Below are 22,496 nucleotides of genomic sequence, written 5' to 3'. Positions count from 1 at the left end.
CCCACGCAAGCAGCCCGGTGCTGACCTAGCTCACCTCGCGAACACATATTCCTTGGCAGCGCCGTTTCACACGAGACATGGGAAGTTCTAAACTCATCAAAGAAAATTTCTATGTAGTCAGGTAGCAGGTATAGTTCTCCGAAAAAACCCTAGAATTCTAGTTGTGTACTAACTTCTAGGACACAGAAATGACCATAACAGCTTGTCAGCTGAACTGAACTGGACAAGATTTGAACTGTAGCATGACCCTAGATAGTAGAACACTTCCATATCATTCGATGACCATTTTATAGGGGTTGAGAGGTTCCCCAAGTAAATAATCTATGTTTTTACGACATGCCAGGATTGAATTCTAACTTCATAAATAGCATATAGACAAGGTCTATAAAGAATGTACCAAGATGGTTTCAAGAAAATAGCCGAGGAAAGCACCATAAGAGCAAGAAAAAACTTGCAAACTACAAAGCGTCAATTTTGACAGATGCAGTCAAACTCACTCTGAACGAGCCCAAAATGGATGAACAACATCAGGACTATGTAACGAACACGTCCATGGCTTCAACAGTGACCAAACACCTCTACACATTGAGTGGTAACTAAAAAATGGCGGTTTCAAAGTCGACAAGAGCACAAAGTGATGCCAACATGACCAAAAATACCAAATGCATTTTAGGACATGTTTTAGATGTAATAAAGCTGTGTAGGTCATAAAAATGTTAGTTCAAGCATAAATTTTAGCTCATGTAAATAATCGTGATTACTTACTTTTTTGTATATTTGACTTGAAAAATATCATCATGCTTCACTTGTCTCTTGTATGCATCTATTTTCCGCCCACCTATACCACCAGCACTTCCACTTCCTCGCCAAGAAACCACCAAGGTATACGACCACAACATGAATTGATTTGATTGGGAGTGAGTTGAGTTACATTGATAGAGTGGAGTACTCTCAACTCCCAATCCGTAGATGCTTTCTATTCAGCATCCACTTCTTGAACAATCTTCTCTTTAAGTGAATCTTCTTTAGCTTTAAAGAGCTCCACTGCACCTGCACAACTGAAAACTTTTGGCCTACTCTTCGGTTGGTTGTGTTTCTATGTCAGCAAAGGAGATTGATGGTATCTTTAGAGTTGTCTATTCAGATGTACTTGCCTCCTTCAAGGTTTCCACATTCCCTTCCCTTAGCTACTGCTTGTCCTTTTTCAATTCTTCTATCTCTTTAATCAATTGCTCTTCCTTTTGCATGCACATCAGGGTGAGGTCCCTTCTTTGCTCTTCTTCCAGCTTCAACTCAAGCTCCAATTCTTTGTTTTTTCTTTTCTAAAGTTTTGTAAACTTCAACAGTCCCCTTGAGTGAAGCGACTGATGGGTCTTCCCTTATTTGATTTAAAAACGCCACTCGGTCCTAAGACCCTTGACTTCCCTTGGATTCCAAAGATTTGAAGTTTGTTTTGCAGCTTGTCGACTTCATTCATAAGTTTTGTTTTCCCTTTCGAACCTTGCCTTCTTCTATGGAGGTTCTTCTTGATGAGCGGTCATTGACTTTCTCATCATCTCTTGCCTTCTTGCCCTTTTCTCTTCATTACCATAACTTTCTTCATTGCTATGGGCTTCAGGTGAGATTTCAGCTTACCCTTCATCTGAATTATAAATCCCTTTCTTTTTTGATCTTGTGGCTCATGGAGAGGGTTGATCTTTCTCAACAATTATCCATGTGTTCTAATCTGTGGCTGGTGGGAAGTTATTGGCCATCCCAATGGCGTGGTATGCAGTTTGGGTTAGGACTTTTGGAGCTCCTAAGTATGTGAATTTTTCTTCCATTTTTGTGCTCTTGAGTGTTGTAAGTACATACTGAGCAAGAATACAAGGATATGCAGGAACACAGGCCAGGTGCTCTCCACCCCACATGGAGGAAAATTTGGCTGAACAAAAATTCAAGGTACCTCATATAATTTACAATGGCATCGACATCAATTCAAAAGGACCCAACATTCTATCATGTACCAAGAGTAAGGACATAGCAAGCACATGAAGCACTAAAAAAGAAAAGGTTGACTTGGCTTAACTACCCAAAACTGTCAGCACCAGAGCAAGGATAGGCAATTGAAGAATACGTGGTGAAAACCCTAACGAGTGCCATGAACTTCTTCAAGAGCCTCTCTGACCTCTCGTACGCAATGATTTTTAAAATATGCAAAATGTTGCTCACATATATCCAAGTTTTTCATTAGCCTGAACAAATGGAGCCCCGTGGATGTCCTTTTTAGAAGGTGACCAGGGATTATGCTATGATTTAAGTGGAAAACCTTCAGAAGAAGTTCTTTATGGCTTCTATGCTAGATGCATGTTCTTGCCATCGAGCAATATGTTGGCATTTGAAGAATCCTTTTAGACCAGGTTCTTCACATAGCGAACAAATTTTTTTGAACCGGTGATCAACAATTTAACTGCAAGGTTCGTCGGATATTCAGCCATAGAAGTATTCAGTTTTTGTAAGTCCCTAAGAAAGAACGGCGCATCCGATATGAAAAATCTCTTCAAGCACTTAAAAACCGTCAACCCAAAGACTACTTCAGTCCATAAAACTGTGTCAAGGGATGACACAGCTGAGGAGAGGGGAATGTTAGCAGCAAGATAACCCATGTAACATTTTTCGGGAGCTTCACTGTAAAAACACTTATGCTTTTGATAAATCGAGTATATTGTAAATCCTATTTGACGAGTGGAGATTGTAATCTATGAGCCAGAGCTATAAGCTTCCAGATTGTATCAGTTAATCCTGGGATAGAGCTCCCAGATGATTGGTTTATTGAGAGCTACCCCTCGTCGGGGGTCTATGTACAAAATATAGAGCTAACACCTCTATACAATTTTCAATATATATGAGAGTTGCGGAAGCGACCAGCAAATAATCATGATATAAAAATCCATTTTTGACAACATCCAACCATGCAAAGTTGATGCATCACATCTGCACTTCACCTCCCTAGCACATAGAGCTAGCTTTGACCCAGAAAGGTGAAAATCAATCATAACCATGCATATGAGGCATCCACATAAATCCATAAGTTCTCACACATTATATGATAACATTCCAACACCATAAACATGATGCAATACAGCCCCGACCTTTAGGTCAAACATAAATCTTAACTTCACACATATGCGAAAAACAACTTTTTGACATTTCGGGAGCATGCAACACATGAAAATGAAAGTATTTGACCTCAAACCAATTCATCAAGTTCAGCTCCATAATATAGACTATCACTCTATCACATCACTTTATCCATATGGTACTTACACAACAAACAGTCACCCAAAAAGAAAGCTACATAAATCATATCTGCCTATGCAATTGAGGATGTCTAACCATATACTTTCATATAAGTTTATGGGCATCTAATAGCTGAAATAAACTCACCAAAAAAAACCATTAAGCATACATAAACATCTCGATTAGCACATGACGTCATATGGTACCCCCCCTTGGTAGCACCCTTATACGTGTAGGTAAAACCGGTTATAGAACGATTAATAACTCGCATTCCTAAGGTGATAACAGTGGCATAAATTCATTTACCATCAAGTTTCATCAAGATTTTTAATTTGTTAAGAGGGTTTTCCCATCCGGTGAATCTATATACTGGTTCTCCAAGGAGCCTGGAGTAAGAAAAATTGGTTGTGTAGTGGGCAGCAAGTTGTTTTTTGACCATATCTCTTAGCTTGTGCGTGATTTTCACATGACACCAAGGAGAGAAAATGTTCTAAATGATGTGTTTTATCTCTAGTACAAAGGGTTCGGGCTGATTCATAACGGTTTGTGAATTACAACCAAAATAGTGTTCCTACCGCCTATTTGATGTGAAACGAAAAGCGCTTTTTATGCACGCACGTGATCATAAACACATCATGTGCATAAATCAGTGTGTTAAACATGATGAAATAATCATGGGGTAACTTCGTATGTACTTGGTTAATTCATATGCACTCGTATACGAAAAAAACAATCACTGAGAGGGTGACTACTCATAAAAACGACATAGAGAGAGAGAGATGATGGCTATGGAGTTTAGAGCTTCTTACTGTGCTTTAGAATCGATTAGGGGCTGTCAAAAGGCTTCTTTCTTTGCAGCAAGAGAGCGGTGATGAGAGCTACATAGAGGTATTCACCACAAAAGCTTTTGGAGAGCGCGTACACCGTGAAACGAGAGAGAAGATAATAAGCAAGTAGAGAGAGAGTATCCTGAGAGAGAGAGAGAAGATCTTATGGAGATGGTGATGAAGAGCTTACACCACTCCGTATAATAGATACATATAGCCTTGCAGTACTAGATGCAACAGACGGCCTGAAAATTGAGCACTCTATGCCAATTTATAGGTCCTCCAACTTCCCGGAGTGTGTCCCAAGCTATAGGTAGTGATAGTTCTCAGCGTGGATTAGCCTCCTGCTTTTGGAAAAAACTCCAGTCTTTTCCAAGACATGGCAGAGTTTTGGTGATCAACTCTCCCACTTACCATTTAATTTTTATAGCAAAATTGGCCAGCTGAACAGTATCCGGCCAACTAATGGAAACTGTAGTTAGACTACACGCTGCATCGTAATGTCCCGACATACTTATGACTTTCCCATACTGCCCCGACGTATTTACGATACAAATTTTTATAAAAATAATTCCTCTACAAATCCCATTTGGTTCTATTTTTACTCGGGGTGATCATTTCTAAATCTGACGGAGACTGAAATTAATATTTTTATGTTTAGATCATCATAAAATGGACATTGCTTTTCAAAAATGCCAAAAAGCACGAAAAGCTAAAAATAGTGTAAAAAGCATTTTTTTCTAAAATTGAACCACGCGTTCTCACCGGAGTAAGAAAGCAGCCTCGCTTTGCACTAAAACGCATAAAAACCATGAAAAGCTATAAATAGTGTGAAACACACTCAAAAACCAGATTTTTACAAAATTGAATCATAGCTTTCTCGGAACATGTAGATCAAGGATCTGATCTTGCTTTTTGCAAAAAAGCACCTAAAAGCATGACAAAACTAAAAATAGTGGATTTTTTCAAAACTGCACCAAACATCCATCTAACCTATTCGAATATGAAAACGGCCTTGCTTTTTACTTTAGAATCTTCCAGTATGTCAACCAAGCATCTTAAATCAAAATTTGACAAAATAGGTATTGAAAGTTATTTTTCTTATTTTTAGAAGAGACCCAAAAATTGGGGATCTTACATCCTCCCACACTTGAAAAAATTAAGTGTCCTCACCTCGACATGACATCAGGATAATTTAGTCTCATTACATCATCACGTTCCCAAGAGGCATCTTCTTGAGGATATGTTGACCATTTAACAAGGTGTTCAATAATGGTCTGATTACGCAGGCTTGGTTCTGCTTTGAAGTATGACTTCGGGATATACTGTAGATAATAGAGAATCATCAAGAATATGTTACGGATCAGGTACATACTTTTTGACTAAGCTGACGTGAAAAACATCATGTACCTTTATGTGTGGTGGTAACAAGAGACTTTAAGCTTGATCATTAATCCTCTCTCTAATTACAAAAGGTCCACAATATCTGGCACTCAGCTTCTTACACTTACCCATTGATAAAGAGCTATGTTTGGATTTTACTCTCAAAAAAATACCATATTGCCCTCTTCAAAAGGTCTGGTTGATCGTTTTGGATCAGCATAACTATTCTGTCTATCTTGAGCAGTCTTAATATCCTGACGTATAAGATCAGTTTGTAGTTGCATTTTATCCAGCATTTCTTTGGATTCTTGAACTCGTATAAGAGGGTCTGTTCATTTGAGTGGAGTAAGACACTCTTGTCCATACAATTCTTGAAAAGGAGACATTCCAATTAAGCGTTGGAATGAGGAATTATACGCAAATTCAACCAAATACAAATATCTAGTCCATTTACTCTACTTGTGCATACAATAATCTCTCAACATGTCTTCGATGATTATTTGTTCCTTTTGTCTGCCCATCGGCTTGAGGATGATAAGCAGTACTAAAGGTAAACGGGGTCCATGTAGCTGCGAATAAGGCTTTCCAAAAATTAGAGGTGAACTTCGCATCACGATCAAAAATTATCTATTGAGGTAAACCATGATACATAAAAACACCCTTCATGAAGACTTGAGCTATATCCTTAGCCGTAAACATTGTCATGACTAGAAATAAATGGGTCATTTTTGTAAGCATATCAACAACCACAAGAATAGAGTCATATCCTAGAGACATAGAAGTTCCTATAATAAAATCCATGGATATGCATTCCTATTTCATTTGTGGAGCATCAATAGGTTGAAGCTTACTAAGGTATTGAACTTGTTCAGCTTTAATAAGTTAACATGTTAAGCATCTTGTAACATGGTTCAACACATCATGCTCTAGTCCTGGCCAAAAGAAACTCTTTCTTATAGTAGAGTAGGTCTTAATGTATCCTAATGTCCTGCTATAGGTATATCATGAGCTTCCTGTAATATGTGAAGTTTGATTCCACCTTGATTTGGAATACAAAGACAATTACCGAAGTAAAGGTCATCACCTTCAATGTGAAATCCTTTGATTTGCCTCTCTTGCTTCTTTGAGTGATTATTTAAGTTCATCAAGTACTAGGCTTTATGTAATACGGGTCATTAGTCATACCTTCTCAAACAAGGTCAATTAAATAAGTAGTAGAGGTTGTGACAGCTGCTACAATACTCTTCTTGCTTAAGGCATCGGCCAAAAGATTTTCCTTCCCATGTTTATATTCAATTCCAAAATCATATTCGCATAGCAACTCCATCCATGTTCATTGCCACATATTAAGGTCAAGTTGGGTGTAGATCCACTTCAGGATTTTATGGTCAGTATGTAGTTTAAATCTCCTTCCAAGAAGATAATGTCACCATACTTTAAGAGCATGCACATTGGCCAATAATTCCAAGTCATGTGTAGGATAATTTTACTCATGTATATGTAACTTACGAGATTCATAAGCTACTGGTTTTTCTTCTCGAGATAGAACGCAGCCTATTGCTTGTCCACTTGCATCAGCGAGCACAATGATTGTTTTTGAGAAGTCTGGAAGCTGTAGTATTGGAGCATTCACCAAAGATTTTTTGAGTTTCTCAAAACTAGCTTGAGCACGTTCATTCCAAGTAAACATTTTAGCCTTCTTAAGCGTATTAGTCAATGGAGATGCAATCTTAGCATAGCCTTGAATGAATGTACAATACCATCCTATTAAACCAAGAAAGGCACGTACTTCTTGTATTGATTTCGATGCCCGGGTTTCGGTGTAGGCCAAACTATAACAGCTTCAATCTTATTTTGATCAGTAGAAACACCATCTTTGGATACAATAAATTCCAAATATTCCACCTTGTTAGTGAAGAAGGTGTATTTGCTAGGTTTGGCATAAAGTTGATTTTGACGTAGAAGTTCAAGTACTCGTTGCACATGTTGTTTAGGTTCTTCTCTGTTTCTTGAGTAAACCAGGGTATCATCAAAGAAGACAAGAACAAAATCATCAATATGCTCTCGAAACACATCGGTCATAATACGATTAAAAGTTGCAGGAGCATTAGTAAGTCCAAAAGGCATAATTGTAAATTAATAATGTACAAAACGAGTATTAAATCCTGTCTTTGGTATGTGACATGTCCTCCTTCTTGATTTGGATTTGGTAATACCTTGACTTAAGATCAATTTTTGTGAAGATAGAAGCTCCATGTAATCGGTCAAGCAATTCATCAATTCTTGGTATTGCATACTTATTCTTGACTATTACCTGGTTCAATCCACGATAATCAATACAAAGACGTAGAGTACCATCCTTCTTTCAATTTGAAGAGAACAGGAGTACTTGATGGAGAAACATTGGGTTGAATGAAGCCTTGTTCAATAATTTGAGTTAATTGCTCCTTGACTTCCGCAGATTCAGGTACTAACATTTTGTAAGGTCTACAAGCAACCGGTTGAGCTCCAAGAGTAAGCTCTATTGCATAATCAATACCACAATTGGGTGTTAACTGTGAAAGTTCTTCAAGAAATACATCATCGAATTCTGTTATCCATTTGGTTTCAGGTGAATCTATCTTGTTCTCTTTAGGGTTAAGCTTTACTGCATAAATTCTTCCATTTTTTCTATGACTCTTCATGACCCTAGAGCTTTGGTCATTTTCAAAAGTCAATGAAGTGTCTTTACAATGTATGTGAGCATCATTGGGTTTAAGACAATACATTCCTAGGATCCCAATGTAGATTTTCAAGCGAGATCAAACAAATAACTCAATCTACTAAAGATAATCCTACCGCTAGTAGTGCTCTAGAGAGAGTAGATTCCAATAGTCAAGAATTGAGGAGATCTACATGAGTCTCTCATCCCCCTGAGAATTTTCACCCAAGGATTAGATTATTTGTTGGTCAAGGAATATGGAGAGCCTATCCACTATGAAGAGGCTATTTAGATGGAAATAGCATGAATTGGGCTTAGGCAACAGAATTGGAGTGTAGCTCAATTAATTCAAAATGAGACTTGAGAACAAAGGAAGTTTCAAAAGAAAAAAAAAAGCCTTTTCTTGCAAGTGGGTGTATGAGAAGAAATATGCAGCAGAAGATCCCAATCCTAAGCATAAGGATAGATTAGTTGCTAAGGGATTCAAGAAAAAGAAAGGCATGAACTTTGATGAGATTGTGTCTCCATTAGTGAAGATGACTACATTGAATCTTGTGCTTGGACTAGTAGCCATTGAGCACTTGGAGCTTGTCTAGATGGATGCGAAGACGGCTTTTCTTCAAGGGGATTTAGAAGAAGGCATCTACAGGAAATATCCAGAGGGTTTTGAAGCTGCACCTAAAAAGCCTATATAAGCAAAACTAGCGCAACCGTTGAATGATGACTGGAATGAATGGATTTCCCAAGGAGTGTACATCTGTAGATGATCAAGCGGATGTCAAAGATACCGTGTACTACAGCAGTCACACAGAGATACCGTACGGACCACCACAAGATGGTGTCCTAGCAGGAGGTAGCTTCATCCTCTATGAAAAACACAAGCCAAGAGGGTAGTGTCCACCCAAAAACGCAGCTGCGAGGTGATGAAAATGTTGTTGTCCAACAATTTCTAGCGTGCTCGTAGGCTCTAGACGCCGACCTAGTGTGGAAGGCAAGATTTAGGGTTGAAAAGATGAGTGCTGCCCTCTTGCTACGAAGATGGTACCATTGTCCAAAAACATAGCTCCATAAAAAACGCCACGGACAGACGCAAACGCTAATGCAAGGCAAGAGAAAAAATAGCCGTTTTAAGCTTGATCCTTCATATTAGTTGACATAGATTAGCATCCAAAAAGGCAATTTGAATGTGGTCATTTGTTTCTTTGCAGATGTCATGTGACAAACCATCCAGAACAGGTTACATTATCTTTGGGTGGTTCATGTTGCAAATGACCAACACACAAGGAGATATGTGCAGCTCTCATCCCATGGTCCTGCATCTTGAGGCACTAAACCTAGATATTAGTTTTGAAATTTTTCATAATTCTAGGCAAGCAAAATATTCAAATCATATGTTGCACATGTATACAACAAGGCCGTCTATCAATTGCGCCCAAGCAAGGTCATCAATTCATTTGATTACACCAATATTTCTTCCTCCATATTTGGAGTGCTTATGTATGATCCACAAGAAAATCATGCATGACATGTATATACTAACCTCATATCTACGCACCACATCATCTGGTAATGTACGAACTCAAATAGTATCTAGCATCATAAGACATGCCTTTCTCATAGAGTGTCCTGCCCAACGATACTCTCTTCCTTGCTACCATCACCTATGATGGTACCTCCAATGACACCATCTTCAAATGGTCATACACTAGGCTTCTATCTTGCCTTCACCAGAACCATAGATTGAATGGTGTAGCTCTTCTAGTAGGTGATGCACATCTTGAGATTTTTCTAGCACTCATTGATCTTTGCATGGTAGTGTTTGTCTCTCCTCTTGTGGGGATGGTTCTTGTTAAGAAGCTTTTTTCATGGAGGGGGTGCTTCACCAAAGCACCTTGGACCTTCTCCAAAGTCAACGGATCATAATTCACGGCAACAAACAACCGCCGCAGCGGTTACAGCATACAGTGGGAAATTTGTGGATGTATGACTTTGTGGGAAGTCTATGTACTGTCAGATTTACTGCAGCCTTTGTTGAGGGTCGAGTGAGGTTTTATTGAGCTGGGGGATTCTCGAATGTTGAGATCCTTTCGGTGATACAGGTCTTGGAGCGATCCCTCGAGCACCCTAAGATAGGCAGCTAGGATGTATTGACTGTGAGTTAGACAGTTGGGATTGCATCTTTGCTTTACTGCCGTTGAGGCATTGACGCAGTCTATGCTTATAGGACAGTGACAGGACAGTGAGAGACAGTACAGGTGCAGGACAGGTTTGCCCGCATCTTACAGTGTCAGAGAGACAGTGTTTTTTGGTCTGTTTTTGAGTACACCAGAGCCATTTTACAAAGGAGACTCTGCCGAAATTTATGCAGAATCTGAAGCTTTCTTGGTTCATTTGACAGGTTGATATTGGTTCAGAGGTCAGTTTACAGGGGAAACTCTGTCGAATTTTTCCCAGGAAAGTAAACCACTGTGAAGCGTAGCTATGGCTGGATCACAGGACACTGCTCTTTACAATATCAAGAAGCTGGATGGAACCAATTTCCCATTGTGGAAGAAGCAGATTTGGCACATGTTGGTACAAAAGAAGCAGATAAAACCTATAAAGCTCAAAGGGATAAAACCAGAAGATATGGACGAAGATGAATGGAGCGAAATGGATGAATTGGCACTTTCTACCATTATGCTGACTTTGGCAGAAAGCGTTTACTTCAATGTAGCAGACGAGATGTCGGCTTATCAAGCATGGTTAAAGCTCAGTGATCTTTATGAGAAGCAGAGTGCAGCTTCACAGGTATACTGGCTTAAGAAGCTTGTTGACTTGAAGATGAAAGAAGGGACACCTATGTCCAATCATTTGAATGAATTCAACACAATCTATAGTCAGTTGTCAGCTCAAGGTGTCAAGTTTGATGAACCTGTTAGAGCTATGTTCCTGTTGATCACATTGCTGGAAAGTTGGGACACTTTTCGCACAGCTTTGAGTAATTCTGCACCTCCAGATGGTTTGAACATAGCAGGTGTAGAAGGAAGTCTGCTTACTGAAGAAACCAATAGAAAGACAATGGACAAAGGCAAAGGAACAGCATTAGTTGTCAGGGGAAGGACCAAAGAAAAGTACAAAGGTGGAAAGAGGAATTAGTCTCGTAGCAAGTCTCGCAGTGCTAAAGGCAAGAGTGACATAGAATGCTACCATTGTGGCAAGAAGGGTCACATGAAAAGAGACTGCAGAGAATGGAAAGCAGAAAAAGGCAAAGAGAAAGCTGAAGACTATGGTGAGAAGAACAAGTCCTCAGTGAAGATTCAAGAAATAAATGTGACAAACATTGTTGCAGAGGATGACAGTCTAGTGTCAAGAGACATCTACTTCTTGAATAATACAATGGACTCAGCTCTTCTTACAGCATCTGATGGAAATGCACTGAGTGACTGGATTATTGACTCAGGGGCATCACTTCATGTGTCTCCAAACAAGGAGTGGTTTACCTCTTATGTGACCACTAAAGATCATGTTCGGCTAGGCAATGGGCAGACATGTGAGATCTTAGGTGTTGGAGATCTTCAATTGAAGTTTCAGAATGGCTCTTCTTTCACGCTGAAGAATGTGAGACATGTTCCCGCAGTTACAAAGAGCTTGATCAGCACAGGTTTACTTGATGATGCTGGCTACGTCACCACTTTTGGATAGAACATGTGGAAGATATCCAAGGGTTCTATGACAGTAGCACATGGAGTAAAGTCTGGAGGACTTTACATGATTTATGTATCAAATGTCTCTAAAAATGTAATCAATGTAACCGAGCAACCGAACGTTTCTTTGTGGCATAGCCGGTTAGGACATATGTCCAAGAAGGGAATGGAAATCTTGTCTCGTTCTGGTTATTTGCCTGGCTTTTCATTTAATGATTTTGAATTCTGTGAACATTGTCTGTATGGTAAGCAAACACAGCAGCCACATAAGCATAGAAGCAGTAGAAGAGATACACAGTTGGCACTTGTTCATAGTGATTTGTGTGGACCTATGCCTAACCTATCTCTAGGGGGAGCTTCTTACTTTATGACATTTATAGATGATTACTCGAGGAAAGTATGGGTTTACTTTCTCAAGCACAAGGATGAAGCGTTTAGTGTTTTCAAAACGTTTGTGACACTTGTGGAGAATCAGAGTGGCAAGAAGCTTAAATGCTTACGCACTGACAATGGTGGAGAGTATGTTTCAAAGGCCTTTCAGGACTTTTGTGAGTCAAAAGGTATAAAACGTGAACTTACTGCTCCTTACAATCCTCCTCAAAATGGTGTTGCTGAGAGGATGAATAGGACCATACAAGAGAAGGTCAAAAGTATGTTGTCTAATGCACAGCTGCCAAATGGGTTTTGGGCTGAAGCTGTATCAACAGCTGTTCATCTTGTAAATAGATCTCCTAGCAAGGTTTTGCAGAAGGATTCAGTGCGAGAGATGGCATGGTCAGGCAAAATACCCTCATACAAGCATCTCAGAGTCTTTGGCTGTGAGGCATATACTCACGTTCGAAAAGAATTTAGGAACAAACTTGAGCCAAAGAGTAGAAAGTGCATCTTTCTAGGCTATGGTAATTCTGGTGAGATGGGGTACAGACTTTGGGATCCCGAATCCAGAAAGGTTGTCCGTAGCAATGATGTTCACTTTAATGAATCCAGAGAGGGTTGAGGAGATTAGAAGAGTTGTCTTCCAAGAAGATGGACCTGCACGTGCAAGACAAAATGTCAGGGCTCACGAGGAGCAAGGACAGGATAGAGTGGAACCACAGGTTGTGGCTGAGCCTGAGCCACCTATTGTGCGCAGATATGGACGTGTCACGCGACCTCCTGATAGGTTTGTTCCATCTATGAACTATGTCATGTTGACTGATTGCAATGAGCCTTCATGTTACAAGGAAGTAGTGCAAATGAAGGACTCCGGGAATTGGCAATTGGCCATGCAGTCAGAGATGACAGCTCTGCATAAAAACCAGACATGGAAGCTAGTTAAATTACCACGGGGCAAAAAGGCTCTACCTTGTAAATGGGTTTACAGGTATAAGATCACCGCTCATGATAGTCAGCCAAAGTACAAAGCAAGGCTTGTTGCCAAGGGCTTTAAGCAAGAACAAGGCATTGACTTTGATGAAGTCTTCTCTCCGGTGGTCAAGATGACTACATTGAGATGCTTTCTTGCATTGGTTGCCATATTAGATTTTGTGTTGCACCAAATGGATGTCAAGACAGCGTTCTTGCATGGTGATTTAGATGTGGAAATTTACATGCAGCAGCCAGAAGGGTTTGTTGAGAAAGGCAAGGAAGATTGGGTATGCCAGTTGTTAAAGAGTTTTTATGGCTTAAAACAATCACCGAGGGCATGGTACCATAAATTCCACAAGTTTATGCTTTCTCAAGGCTACAAACGTAGTGAGTTCGATCACTGTCTATATACAATGAAGGCTAAGGATGGCAGTTGGCTGATCCTTATTTTGTATGTGGATGACATGTTAATTGCTGGCAAGCACTTGGAAGAAATTTCAGCTTTGAAGTCAAAGATGGCAAAATCGTTTGACATGAAAGACATGGGTGAGGCAAGTCATATACTTGGTATACGCATTGAGAGAGACAGATCAAGGAAGTTGATTTGGTTATCTCAAACAGAGACAAGGTTTTGCAACGTTTCAATATGGAGAAGGGAAAGGCATTGAGTGTTCCATTGCCACCATATGTGAAACTTAGAAAACAAGATTGTCCTGTGTCTGAGGAAGAACAGGCTGAAATGGATAAGATTCCATATGCGTCTGCAGTGGGTAGTTTGATGTATGCAATGATTGCTACTCACCCAGACATTGCATTTGCAGTGGGAGTAGTAAGTCGATACATGTCAAACCCAGGCAAGAAACATTGGGAGGCAGTGAAAGGAATATTGAGATACCTGAAAGCTACAAAGAGTATGCGTATATGCTATGGGAGTCAGGAGCTAAGTGTAAAGGGTTTTACAGACTCAGATTATGCAGGTGACTTAGACAACCGAAGGTCTACGTCAGGGTATGTCTTTACATTGGCTGGTGGAGCAGTATCATGGCGTTCTAGATTACAAGATTGTGTTACTCAGTCTACTACAGAGGCTGAATATGTTGCAGCATCAGAGGCATGCAAAGAATCAATTTGGCTTAATCGACTAGTAACAGATTTGGGAATCAAAGAAGAGATGCCTGTGTTATATTGTGATAGTCAAAGTGCTATACAATTGGCTCGCAATCCAGTTTATCACTCAAAGACAAAGCATGTGGATGTGAAGTATCATTTCATCAGGGAAATGCTCAAGGATAAGCAACTTCAGCTTGTCAAAGTTCACACCACAGAAAATCCTGCTAATCTACTTACAAAAGGACTTCCCTCAGAGAGCTTTGCGCATTTTTGCAAGCAGATAGGTGTAGGGTAGTACATCACTTCTCTACATCTCTTGTATATTAGCTTGTATAGTAGCTTCTCTCACACTTAAAGTACCACATTGGACTTTAAGTGGGAGGTTGTTGGGGTATAAAGCCCAATGTGGTCGCCCAGGTAAGTGGGCGGGCCGCCAGGTATGTACACATATTCTTTTGTAAAAACCTAATAAGAACTCACTATGCTCTACACATTATAGTAGAGCGAGTTCACCATATCGTCGTGCTCTTCTTCTCGCACTCTCTCTCGCGTCGCACTTCCGCTCGTACCCCTTCAGAGCTGAAAAAAACTTAGCATTTTTTTTGGAGTATCAATCTCACCATTAACCTTACTCTTGCACAACATTTTTGAACCTAAACTGTGTGAAAAAACGGGTCCTATTTTTGGCTTTTTTTTCAAGTTTTGGAAACTATACCACTCTAAACTTCATGTTTGTGAGGTTTAGATGGCTAGAGGTTAGGACTTCATAGTTCTCAACATGTTTTGATGCTTGTAGGGAGAGCTAAGTGTTAAAATTGAAAGTTATGACCAATTTACAAGAATTGCATAATCCTGATTTTTTGGACAAAATTAGCACTTTTGAGATTTTTTTGGTGGCTTTCTTGATATCCAAATTCAATTTTGATTGTGTAAGTGTAATGTATAACATAAAGCTAATCTTCCTTGAGTTTTGGGGGACCTAATATGCTATATAGCATAGTATATGATGATGGTTGAGTTTTTTGATTGCTGAAGAATACGATACATTTTAGACTAGTAAGTATAACTTTCTCAATATTGCTAGTTTCTTAGGCCAATTGTGTGTATTTTGTAGGTAGTAACCATATCTAATCATAGAAGACAAACTTGGCTAGATATTGAGTAGTTTCTATGGGTTTCTAGAGGTCATAATGCTAAACCCAGTTTTTTCATGTTTGCTGTATTTAGCACTTTATCATTGCCCCCAAGGTTCCAATTGTAAGAGATCCATTATCCTTTTGACATGCTCCATGCCTCCTTTTGAATCCAAAGGTCCAAAGGGAACTAAGAAAACATGTATATAGTATCTGTATTGAGCGTGACTAGAGAAACTTTGATGATAAGTCCACAGAATGGCAAAAATGCAACTTTTTTGTACCTATTTTTTTGCCCAAAAAAAAATAGTGAGGTAAAAGCAATCATATGTTTTGGTCACCAACCCATTGAAGCTAACGGGGCATTTTATCTCATGTCCTACAAAAATACCCACTTTTATTTATATGCAATCAACCGTAAGAAATTGCTGTTTTGGGCAAAATGCATTGGTCCATCAAATTTGGAGGCTTGTAGTGACCAAGGGATGAGAAAAATTACAAGTTTCTCATTTTTTCCATATGTAGTAGTTATTGAACTATAAGCTCATGAAAGGATTTTTCAAAATGAGTGGATCTACTATGGTTTTGGAAATTTTCCCAAAACCTTGAAAGGACACTTTTATGTCCTGTTAGGTTACCATTCTAGTGTTAACACATTTGTAAGTATTTTCTTGCATGTTTTTGGATCTAGATCAAAATGTTTTTTGAAAAACTAACTTATGAATTTTTCGAAACTGGCCAAAGCCTATGGTCGACCCTAGTCTAGACCACAGTCCGACAAAGATTGAGACGGTGATCTACTAAGGCTACAAAGCCCTTCAAGCATTAGCCTTATGCCCACCTTTTGTGGTTACTTTTCAACACTTTTTTAAAAAATAAATTTTAAATTGTGTACTAAATTTAGAGCTGATCTAACTTCACTTGTTGCTAATGTAGGATGTTTTTCAAGATACAAATTGAGCTTATGACTAGGGGACAAGAGTTGGGGAGGAGGGTGGAAGAGAAAATTGTAAACAAGTTGTGGATATGGTCATCCAACAGTCACTACAACATGTCATGTGAATATCGACGCGTGTCCCAATGGCAATAAGTTTGTTTTGAGAATAAAAAGCCCCGGTATGAGCATCGATATCAGCATTGGTATCGCATCGTTGATATAAACGTTAGGTGATATGAGTGTTGGTATACCCGTTTAAATAAGCATCAAAAGGAAAATAATATTTCAATGTTCATTTCAGTGCACATACCAACGGCTATTGCAAAACCATAACCATAACCTGATTGCCAAACCATATTTGCAAAACCATAACCATAACCTACTTGTCATACCATAACCATAACATGATTTTCATACCATAATTGCAAAACAATAACCTGATCGCCATACCAAACGGAATGCAAAACCATTAACATAAACATCAAACTATACATGTATACAATCAAGATGACCACAACTCCAAAAAAGAAACATATATGGAGGATTTCACCCTCGTGGTAATGCCTCACAGTCAACGGCCTCTCCCTCATTTTGCAGCTGGGTCAAAAGGGCCACAAGTCCATGCTTGTACCCATACTTCTCCTCTTGGCATGTCAGAGGTCACTTCATGGTAACTTCCTGCAAAATAAACAATCAATAATAAGATAAATATTCAAATAACATATACATATTTGGCAATTTTAAGCATACATATAATACTTACAAACTCATGTCAAAGAGTTTCATAGCCCCCACTCCCAAGATGTGATGCTCCAATAGACTCCAACATGCTCTAGCTACATCTCTCTATTGTTGAAATCTCTGAGGATTGTCATGTGTCTCTCATGCAATCCACACCCACTTCTCTGCATCCAACCATGTTAGGTTTGGATTGTCGGTCTTGTACCCCTCTCTAGCCTCTTATCATTTCAAATCTCCATCATAGAGTGGCCAAATTAAACTATACAAAGTTGTCAAATCCTCTATCACATGGCCTATCCAGCCTTATCCGCCACAACAACTCCATCCTTGGTCTTGTACATTTTTCTAGGATCATGCTCATGTGGTCCCCAAGGTGTACATGGTGTTTCAATCAATGAAATAGCTACGGAAGAGAGTGGTGGACACTCTCTTAGTGGTGTGGATGTATTGATAGAACCACTACCACAATAACCACCACCTTCAGAATGATGTCTATCTCGTCTCAAAGAAGAACGAGCTGTCGATATAATTGGAACACTCAACTGAGGTGTAGGGCCGATGGGCGTAGGGCACACACTCATCCTACGCATAGGGATGGCCGAACTAGGTCTAGAGAGTTAAGCTCCCCAAAGGTTCTATGCGTAAGCAACCTACTCTTGTGTGAACTATCACAAAAAGGAACCCATCTTCTCGGGTGGCATGCCGGCTGCATTAGGAAAAATATGAACCCTCTAGGGGCCCTTTGGGATTAAGGTTAATTAGAGGCCAGCCAATGAGAAGAGGGTGGTGGACACACTCTATGCCCTCAAAAATGTAGGGGGACAGAGTAGTCTTACACTTCTTAAATGGGCTCTTACCTAGTGAGAAGGTGGGGGGGGGGGGAGGGTGGGCCATATGGAACCTCCAACTTCCTTCCTTTTTGATCCGGATTTGAAAAAATCCCAAAAATTTGAAATTTTTTAAAATTTTCAAAACTCAAATTTCATCTTCTGAAAACCCCCCTAATACTATTTTATGGTCAAAAAAGCATTTTTTGATCTCAAAAAGTCAAAACGTGCATCTAAAAACCCTAAAATTCAAAATTTTAAAAAAACTTTTGAAAAATCTGTTTTTGCTATCCAGAGCTCCCCCAAAAGTAGTTATTAGGCAAAAAGTGATTTTCTCTCTCTAGAACCCCTTTTTCAACCCCTCCTTGGCTACAACCATCACACTCATCCTCTACTCCAACACTCTCTCTCTACACCATCTCCATTGCTGCAGCAAGGAAGCTCCTCTCTCCTCCCCTACCACCTTCCATTGCCACACCAAGCAAGGGTTATCCACCTTCTCCTCCTCCTAGTTTTCTTTGCTCAACCATGGCCAACTCTACTTCGCAAAGGCGGCCAAAGGATGCGGTCACAGCAGTTGCATGCCACAACACTAGAGGTGTAGATGATGAGTGGGTGCCACAAGAGTTCACCAAAGGTGCTTGGGTATACATGCAACCATCTGCTATTGGGCCTCATCATGTGCGGAATCGTGCAAACTTGGATCTTCATTGGAAAGGAAAGCTCCTTGGCTTCAAGAACCGCAAAGACAAGGGGACCGTAGCCATTGTGCAACATGTTTTCTCAATGTCAACCATGCACTTGCAACAACTACCTCGATTTCCAACACATTGTAAGTACATGTTTTGAGAATACAAACCTAGGTGTGAAATCACAGTGTAATGTTATTATGGATTAATACTTAACATTTGTCATGCATTTATAGTCATATTTCCATCCACGTTGGTGGAGGAGCATCCACTACATAGTCTCTCCGGCACATTCAATGCTATACATGCGGATATTGGAGCAATAATGCTCCCACATCTTTGCCCAACCAAATTGGTTCAAAGAAGGATTTTCTTCTATTCTCACTCCTATATTGTCCCTACTTCTACACAAGCGTTTGGAACGCTTGAACCCATCAAAGTAACTTCCTTATTAAGTATGGAGTGGCCGGTCCCAGATTTGTGGTCGGTAGCATCTTTCAAGCAAAAGATGATAATGGATGTCCAAAACTCTTTGAAATACTCTAAAGCTTCTAGGTCTATGGGCTTCAGTTGGTGTTTGCCTATTCATTGTTTTGTGCACATTTTTAAAGAGTTTGGATTTGTGGAGACTACCACAATGCTTGTATGTAAAGATGCGCATTACGAGGAATTAGGAAGGCTTTTAGAAGAGGACTGGGGTTTTGTGGATGGCATGCACAACGGGGACCGGTACCGTTGTAAGGTTGGAGCTTCAGGTATTGGAATGCGCTATTTGAAATCCCGCACCTCCTTGTACATACGATTTCACTATGATCGTTGGATGCGCAAGCTTGGAGTGTGGACTCCCTTACAGAGTGTAGACGGTGCTATTGCAAGCTTTGACATTGCAGTGAAGATGCCCAACGATGCTTTGGAGGCAGTCCAAGTGAACAAGCATTGGACTCTCAGTAATGTTCGAGAACATTTGGTTATTATGGGTTTTGAGGCCCTTCAACAAGCACAATTTCGTTTACAAGGTCACAAGGTGAGAATCCTTCCACCACATTTTCAATACATCATGGTTTGTTGATCATTGGATGCTTATTGTAATGAATGTCCGCAGATTGGGAAGAGAATGGAAGACAAATTGAAGGTCAAGGAGGACTGGGGGATAGATGGAACTATGCTATCGATCTTATAACTTTGCAACTCTTGAAATTTTCATATTGATCCCTGCTTGTTGGAGCCCCATTGGTCCAACAGTTGTAATGAGCCCATTTGTAAAGCATATCAAATTCCTTTTTTTTATGTCAAAGACGTCTTATCAGTTTGATCCATTCGTCTGGATTATGTAAATATTAGTCAGTTAGTCAGGACTCAGAATTATTCCCACTTTTGTAATCATGAGCAAGAGAACCCCATGTACATTTTTTGAGCTAAGGTGACTAAAGTATAAAAGTCACCTTAGAACCATTTTTTGAAAAACATTTGAATTAATCCTATGTCGTACGAGTCTGAGAGAGAGAGAGAGGGAGAGAGTAAGTGTGTCTTATCCTCTTCGCTATGCGCTTCTCCCTCACCGGATTCACGACGCGACCACACCACCGCGATAGTCTCTCCGAGAGCTACGCGCCCACGCCACGCATTCACCGTTTCGAGTTGATCGTGATCGATTCTTCCTCGAGCTTGTTTTGCTTGTAAGTAGCATAAACGGTGTCTGTTTTCAATAATCAAGTGCTTCATGGAATGAGAAAGAGATTAGCTACACATGTATACTAATAAACTTAAGTTTCGCCCACTTTTGGATTATGACATGTTGGTCTATCGCGACAGCATTCGAGATAGCTAGGGTTCAAATCTGGTGAGATTAGACTTATAGGTAAGTATGTCCTAGTGAGAGGATGGTGCCTAGTAAGTTTGGACGTGTAAATTGTGTTGTGAGAGTTAAGGGATAGGGTGGGTTGCATTCTACCAGGGTTAGTGATTGATGCATCATAAAAGTGCGTATGTGTAGATTGGTCTCAGCCTGACAAGCTAACGAGATTGCCTACGTGCACCTACGGGTTAGTCGTGTCATCGGATGATAAGTATGTTGTATGTGTCGTGCTCGTGAGTATGAACAGGGGAGTAGTTAAGCCCTAAAACATTGGCGCCGCTGCCGGGGACACAAGACCTTAAGTAGGGAGATCTACGTCACTCGTGTGATGGTTAGCTTACTTTAGTTTTGACTAGAGAGAGCTTAAACTTTTAGAACAAGATCCAGGATAGAGTATCCTGAGGTCTAGTGGATAGCTAGGAAGCCTGTGTTTTGCCGAGGGTCTACGACTAGTTAGATTTAGTTAAATAGGATAATGAGGAGTTTTGGTTTTTGGTTTTGAGTGCTTGTTATACTTGTGAAGAAATAGAGTAGAAAAACGCTATAAAACCGCAAAAAACAAACAAAAAGAAGAAACAATAAGGCTGTTTTCTTGCCTTGAAAGCAAAACCCACCTCATATACCCTTGAAAGGGGTGAAAAGAGTCGACATTGAAATTTATGATTCAACACTCAAGAAAACATAAAAACTGTGACCAAAACCAACAAAAAAAAAGAAACAGGTGATTGTCATAAGGAAACACTAAGTGAACCTAAAAGAGGCCAAGATGAGATATAACCATTAGCCAAGGGTAAACTGACTGTGTCATGAGGTATGACTGATGTGCACAAGTTTAAGATGCAGTGTCATCAAATTTGCATCACTTCAAGTGCAATGGATGCAAAGTTCAAAAAAAGTGAAATTTTTGAAGTGCTTGAGTTTGAGGTCAAAATAAGTCCAAACTTCACAAAACTTGGGGGATAGACTTGTATGGGCACAGGGAACAAGACTATGCAAAAACAGACAAAAAATTGAGTTCCTATTGCTCACTGCCTGGTCTATCGCGATAGACTGGTGAAGGTGGTGTTTGTCTAGCAACAAGCAAAAAACCCTTACACCACAAGCTTAACACATCAATACAAGGGTACTCACAAAAATTGAGTGAATTTGAACACCAATTTCGACCTCAAAACTTCAAAACTGGTGTTTGGAGTCTGGATTCAGAGACAAGGGCAAGAAGTCTTTGACCAGATGTCCAAACAGTGCCAAAATTGGTCAATGCACTACACAAGGGGAGACTAAACTAACTGTGGGGAAAACTTTGGAAAAAAAGCTGAAAATGAAGAAAGAGCTCAGTCTATCGCGATAGACCAAGAAACTTTCTGCTGGGGAACTTTTCTTTCAAATTTTCCCTAGGGAGAGGTTTATCAGGGCCTAAATAGCAGACACACCAAAATTCAAGGCATTTAGATCACTAAAGGTCAATCTGAGGGTCAGATAGAGAATCAAGCTGTGACTAAAATACTAAAAGGGGACCAAAACCCAACCCAAGTGTCCAAACTTCACAAAAATTGAGGGATAGGATATAGAGGGTAACTAGAACCCAAGGGTAAAGTCACAATTTTGAACTGACTTGTGCCGAGCAAACTATCAGTCTATCGCGATAAACTAAGGAAGTAGTGAGTCATACATTTTTTGCATTTTGTGACTATACTGCTAGAACATACTCTCTATATAGATCCCAGCCATCATTTCATCATTGAAATTGGACCACCAGAAGACTGACTAAGTGGTTGCTGTATATACTTGAAAGATTTTTTGGTAATTCAGGGAAAACACTTGTGAACAGACTAACCATCCTTGTGTAGATCCCAGAAGGAGGTCATCACAAAGCTATACAGGAAGAAGGAGTCCAGGTAAGCTTTAAGTTTGCAACAAAACTTTCATTCTTATGTATTTGAGGTCGGGAGCCTTTGTTAAGTTGGGAGCTAAAAGTGTCAAA

General features: G+C 39.8%; 1 long non-coding RNA gene across 1 annotated transcript in view; it reads right to left on the bottom strand.

Annotated features, from left to right (window-relative positions):
- Positions 1-16,854: 16,854 nt before the first annotated feature.
- The window catches only part of LOC147419552 (uncharacterized), a 108,483-nt gene continuing 102,841 nt past the window's right edge, over positions 16,855-22,496 (bottom strand). The window contains exon 5 of the long non-coding RNA XR_015187103.1: positions 16,855-17,081. This is a non-coding gene — a long non-coding RNA (uncharacterized LOC147419552). The remainder of the gene's footprint in view (positions 17,082-22,496) is intronic.

The sequence above is a fragment of the Adiantum capillus-veneris genome, chromosome 29, assembly GCF_014529385.1.
Source record: "Adiantum capillus-veneris isolate H3 chromosome 29, ASM1452938v2, whole genome shotgun sequence".
Classification (NCBI taxonomy): Eukaryota; Viridiplantae; Streptophyta; class Polypodiopsida; order Polypodiales; family Pteridaceae; genus Adiantum; species Adiantum capillus-veneris.
Note: the sequence above shows the minus strand (reverse complement) of the source record. Positions and strands in the feature narration are given on the sequence as shown.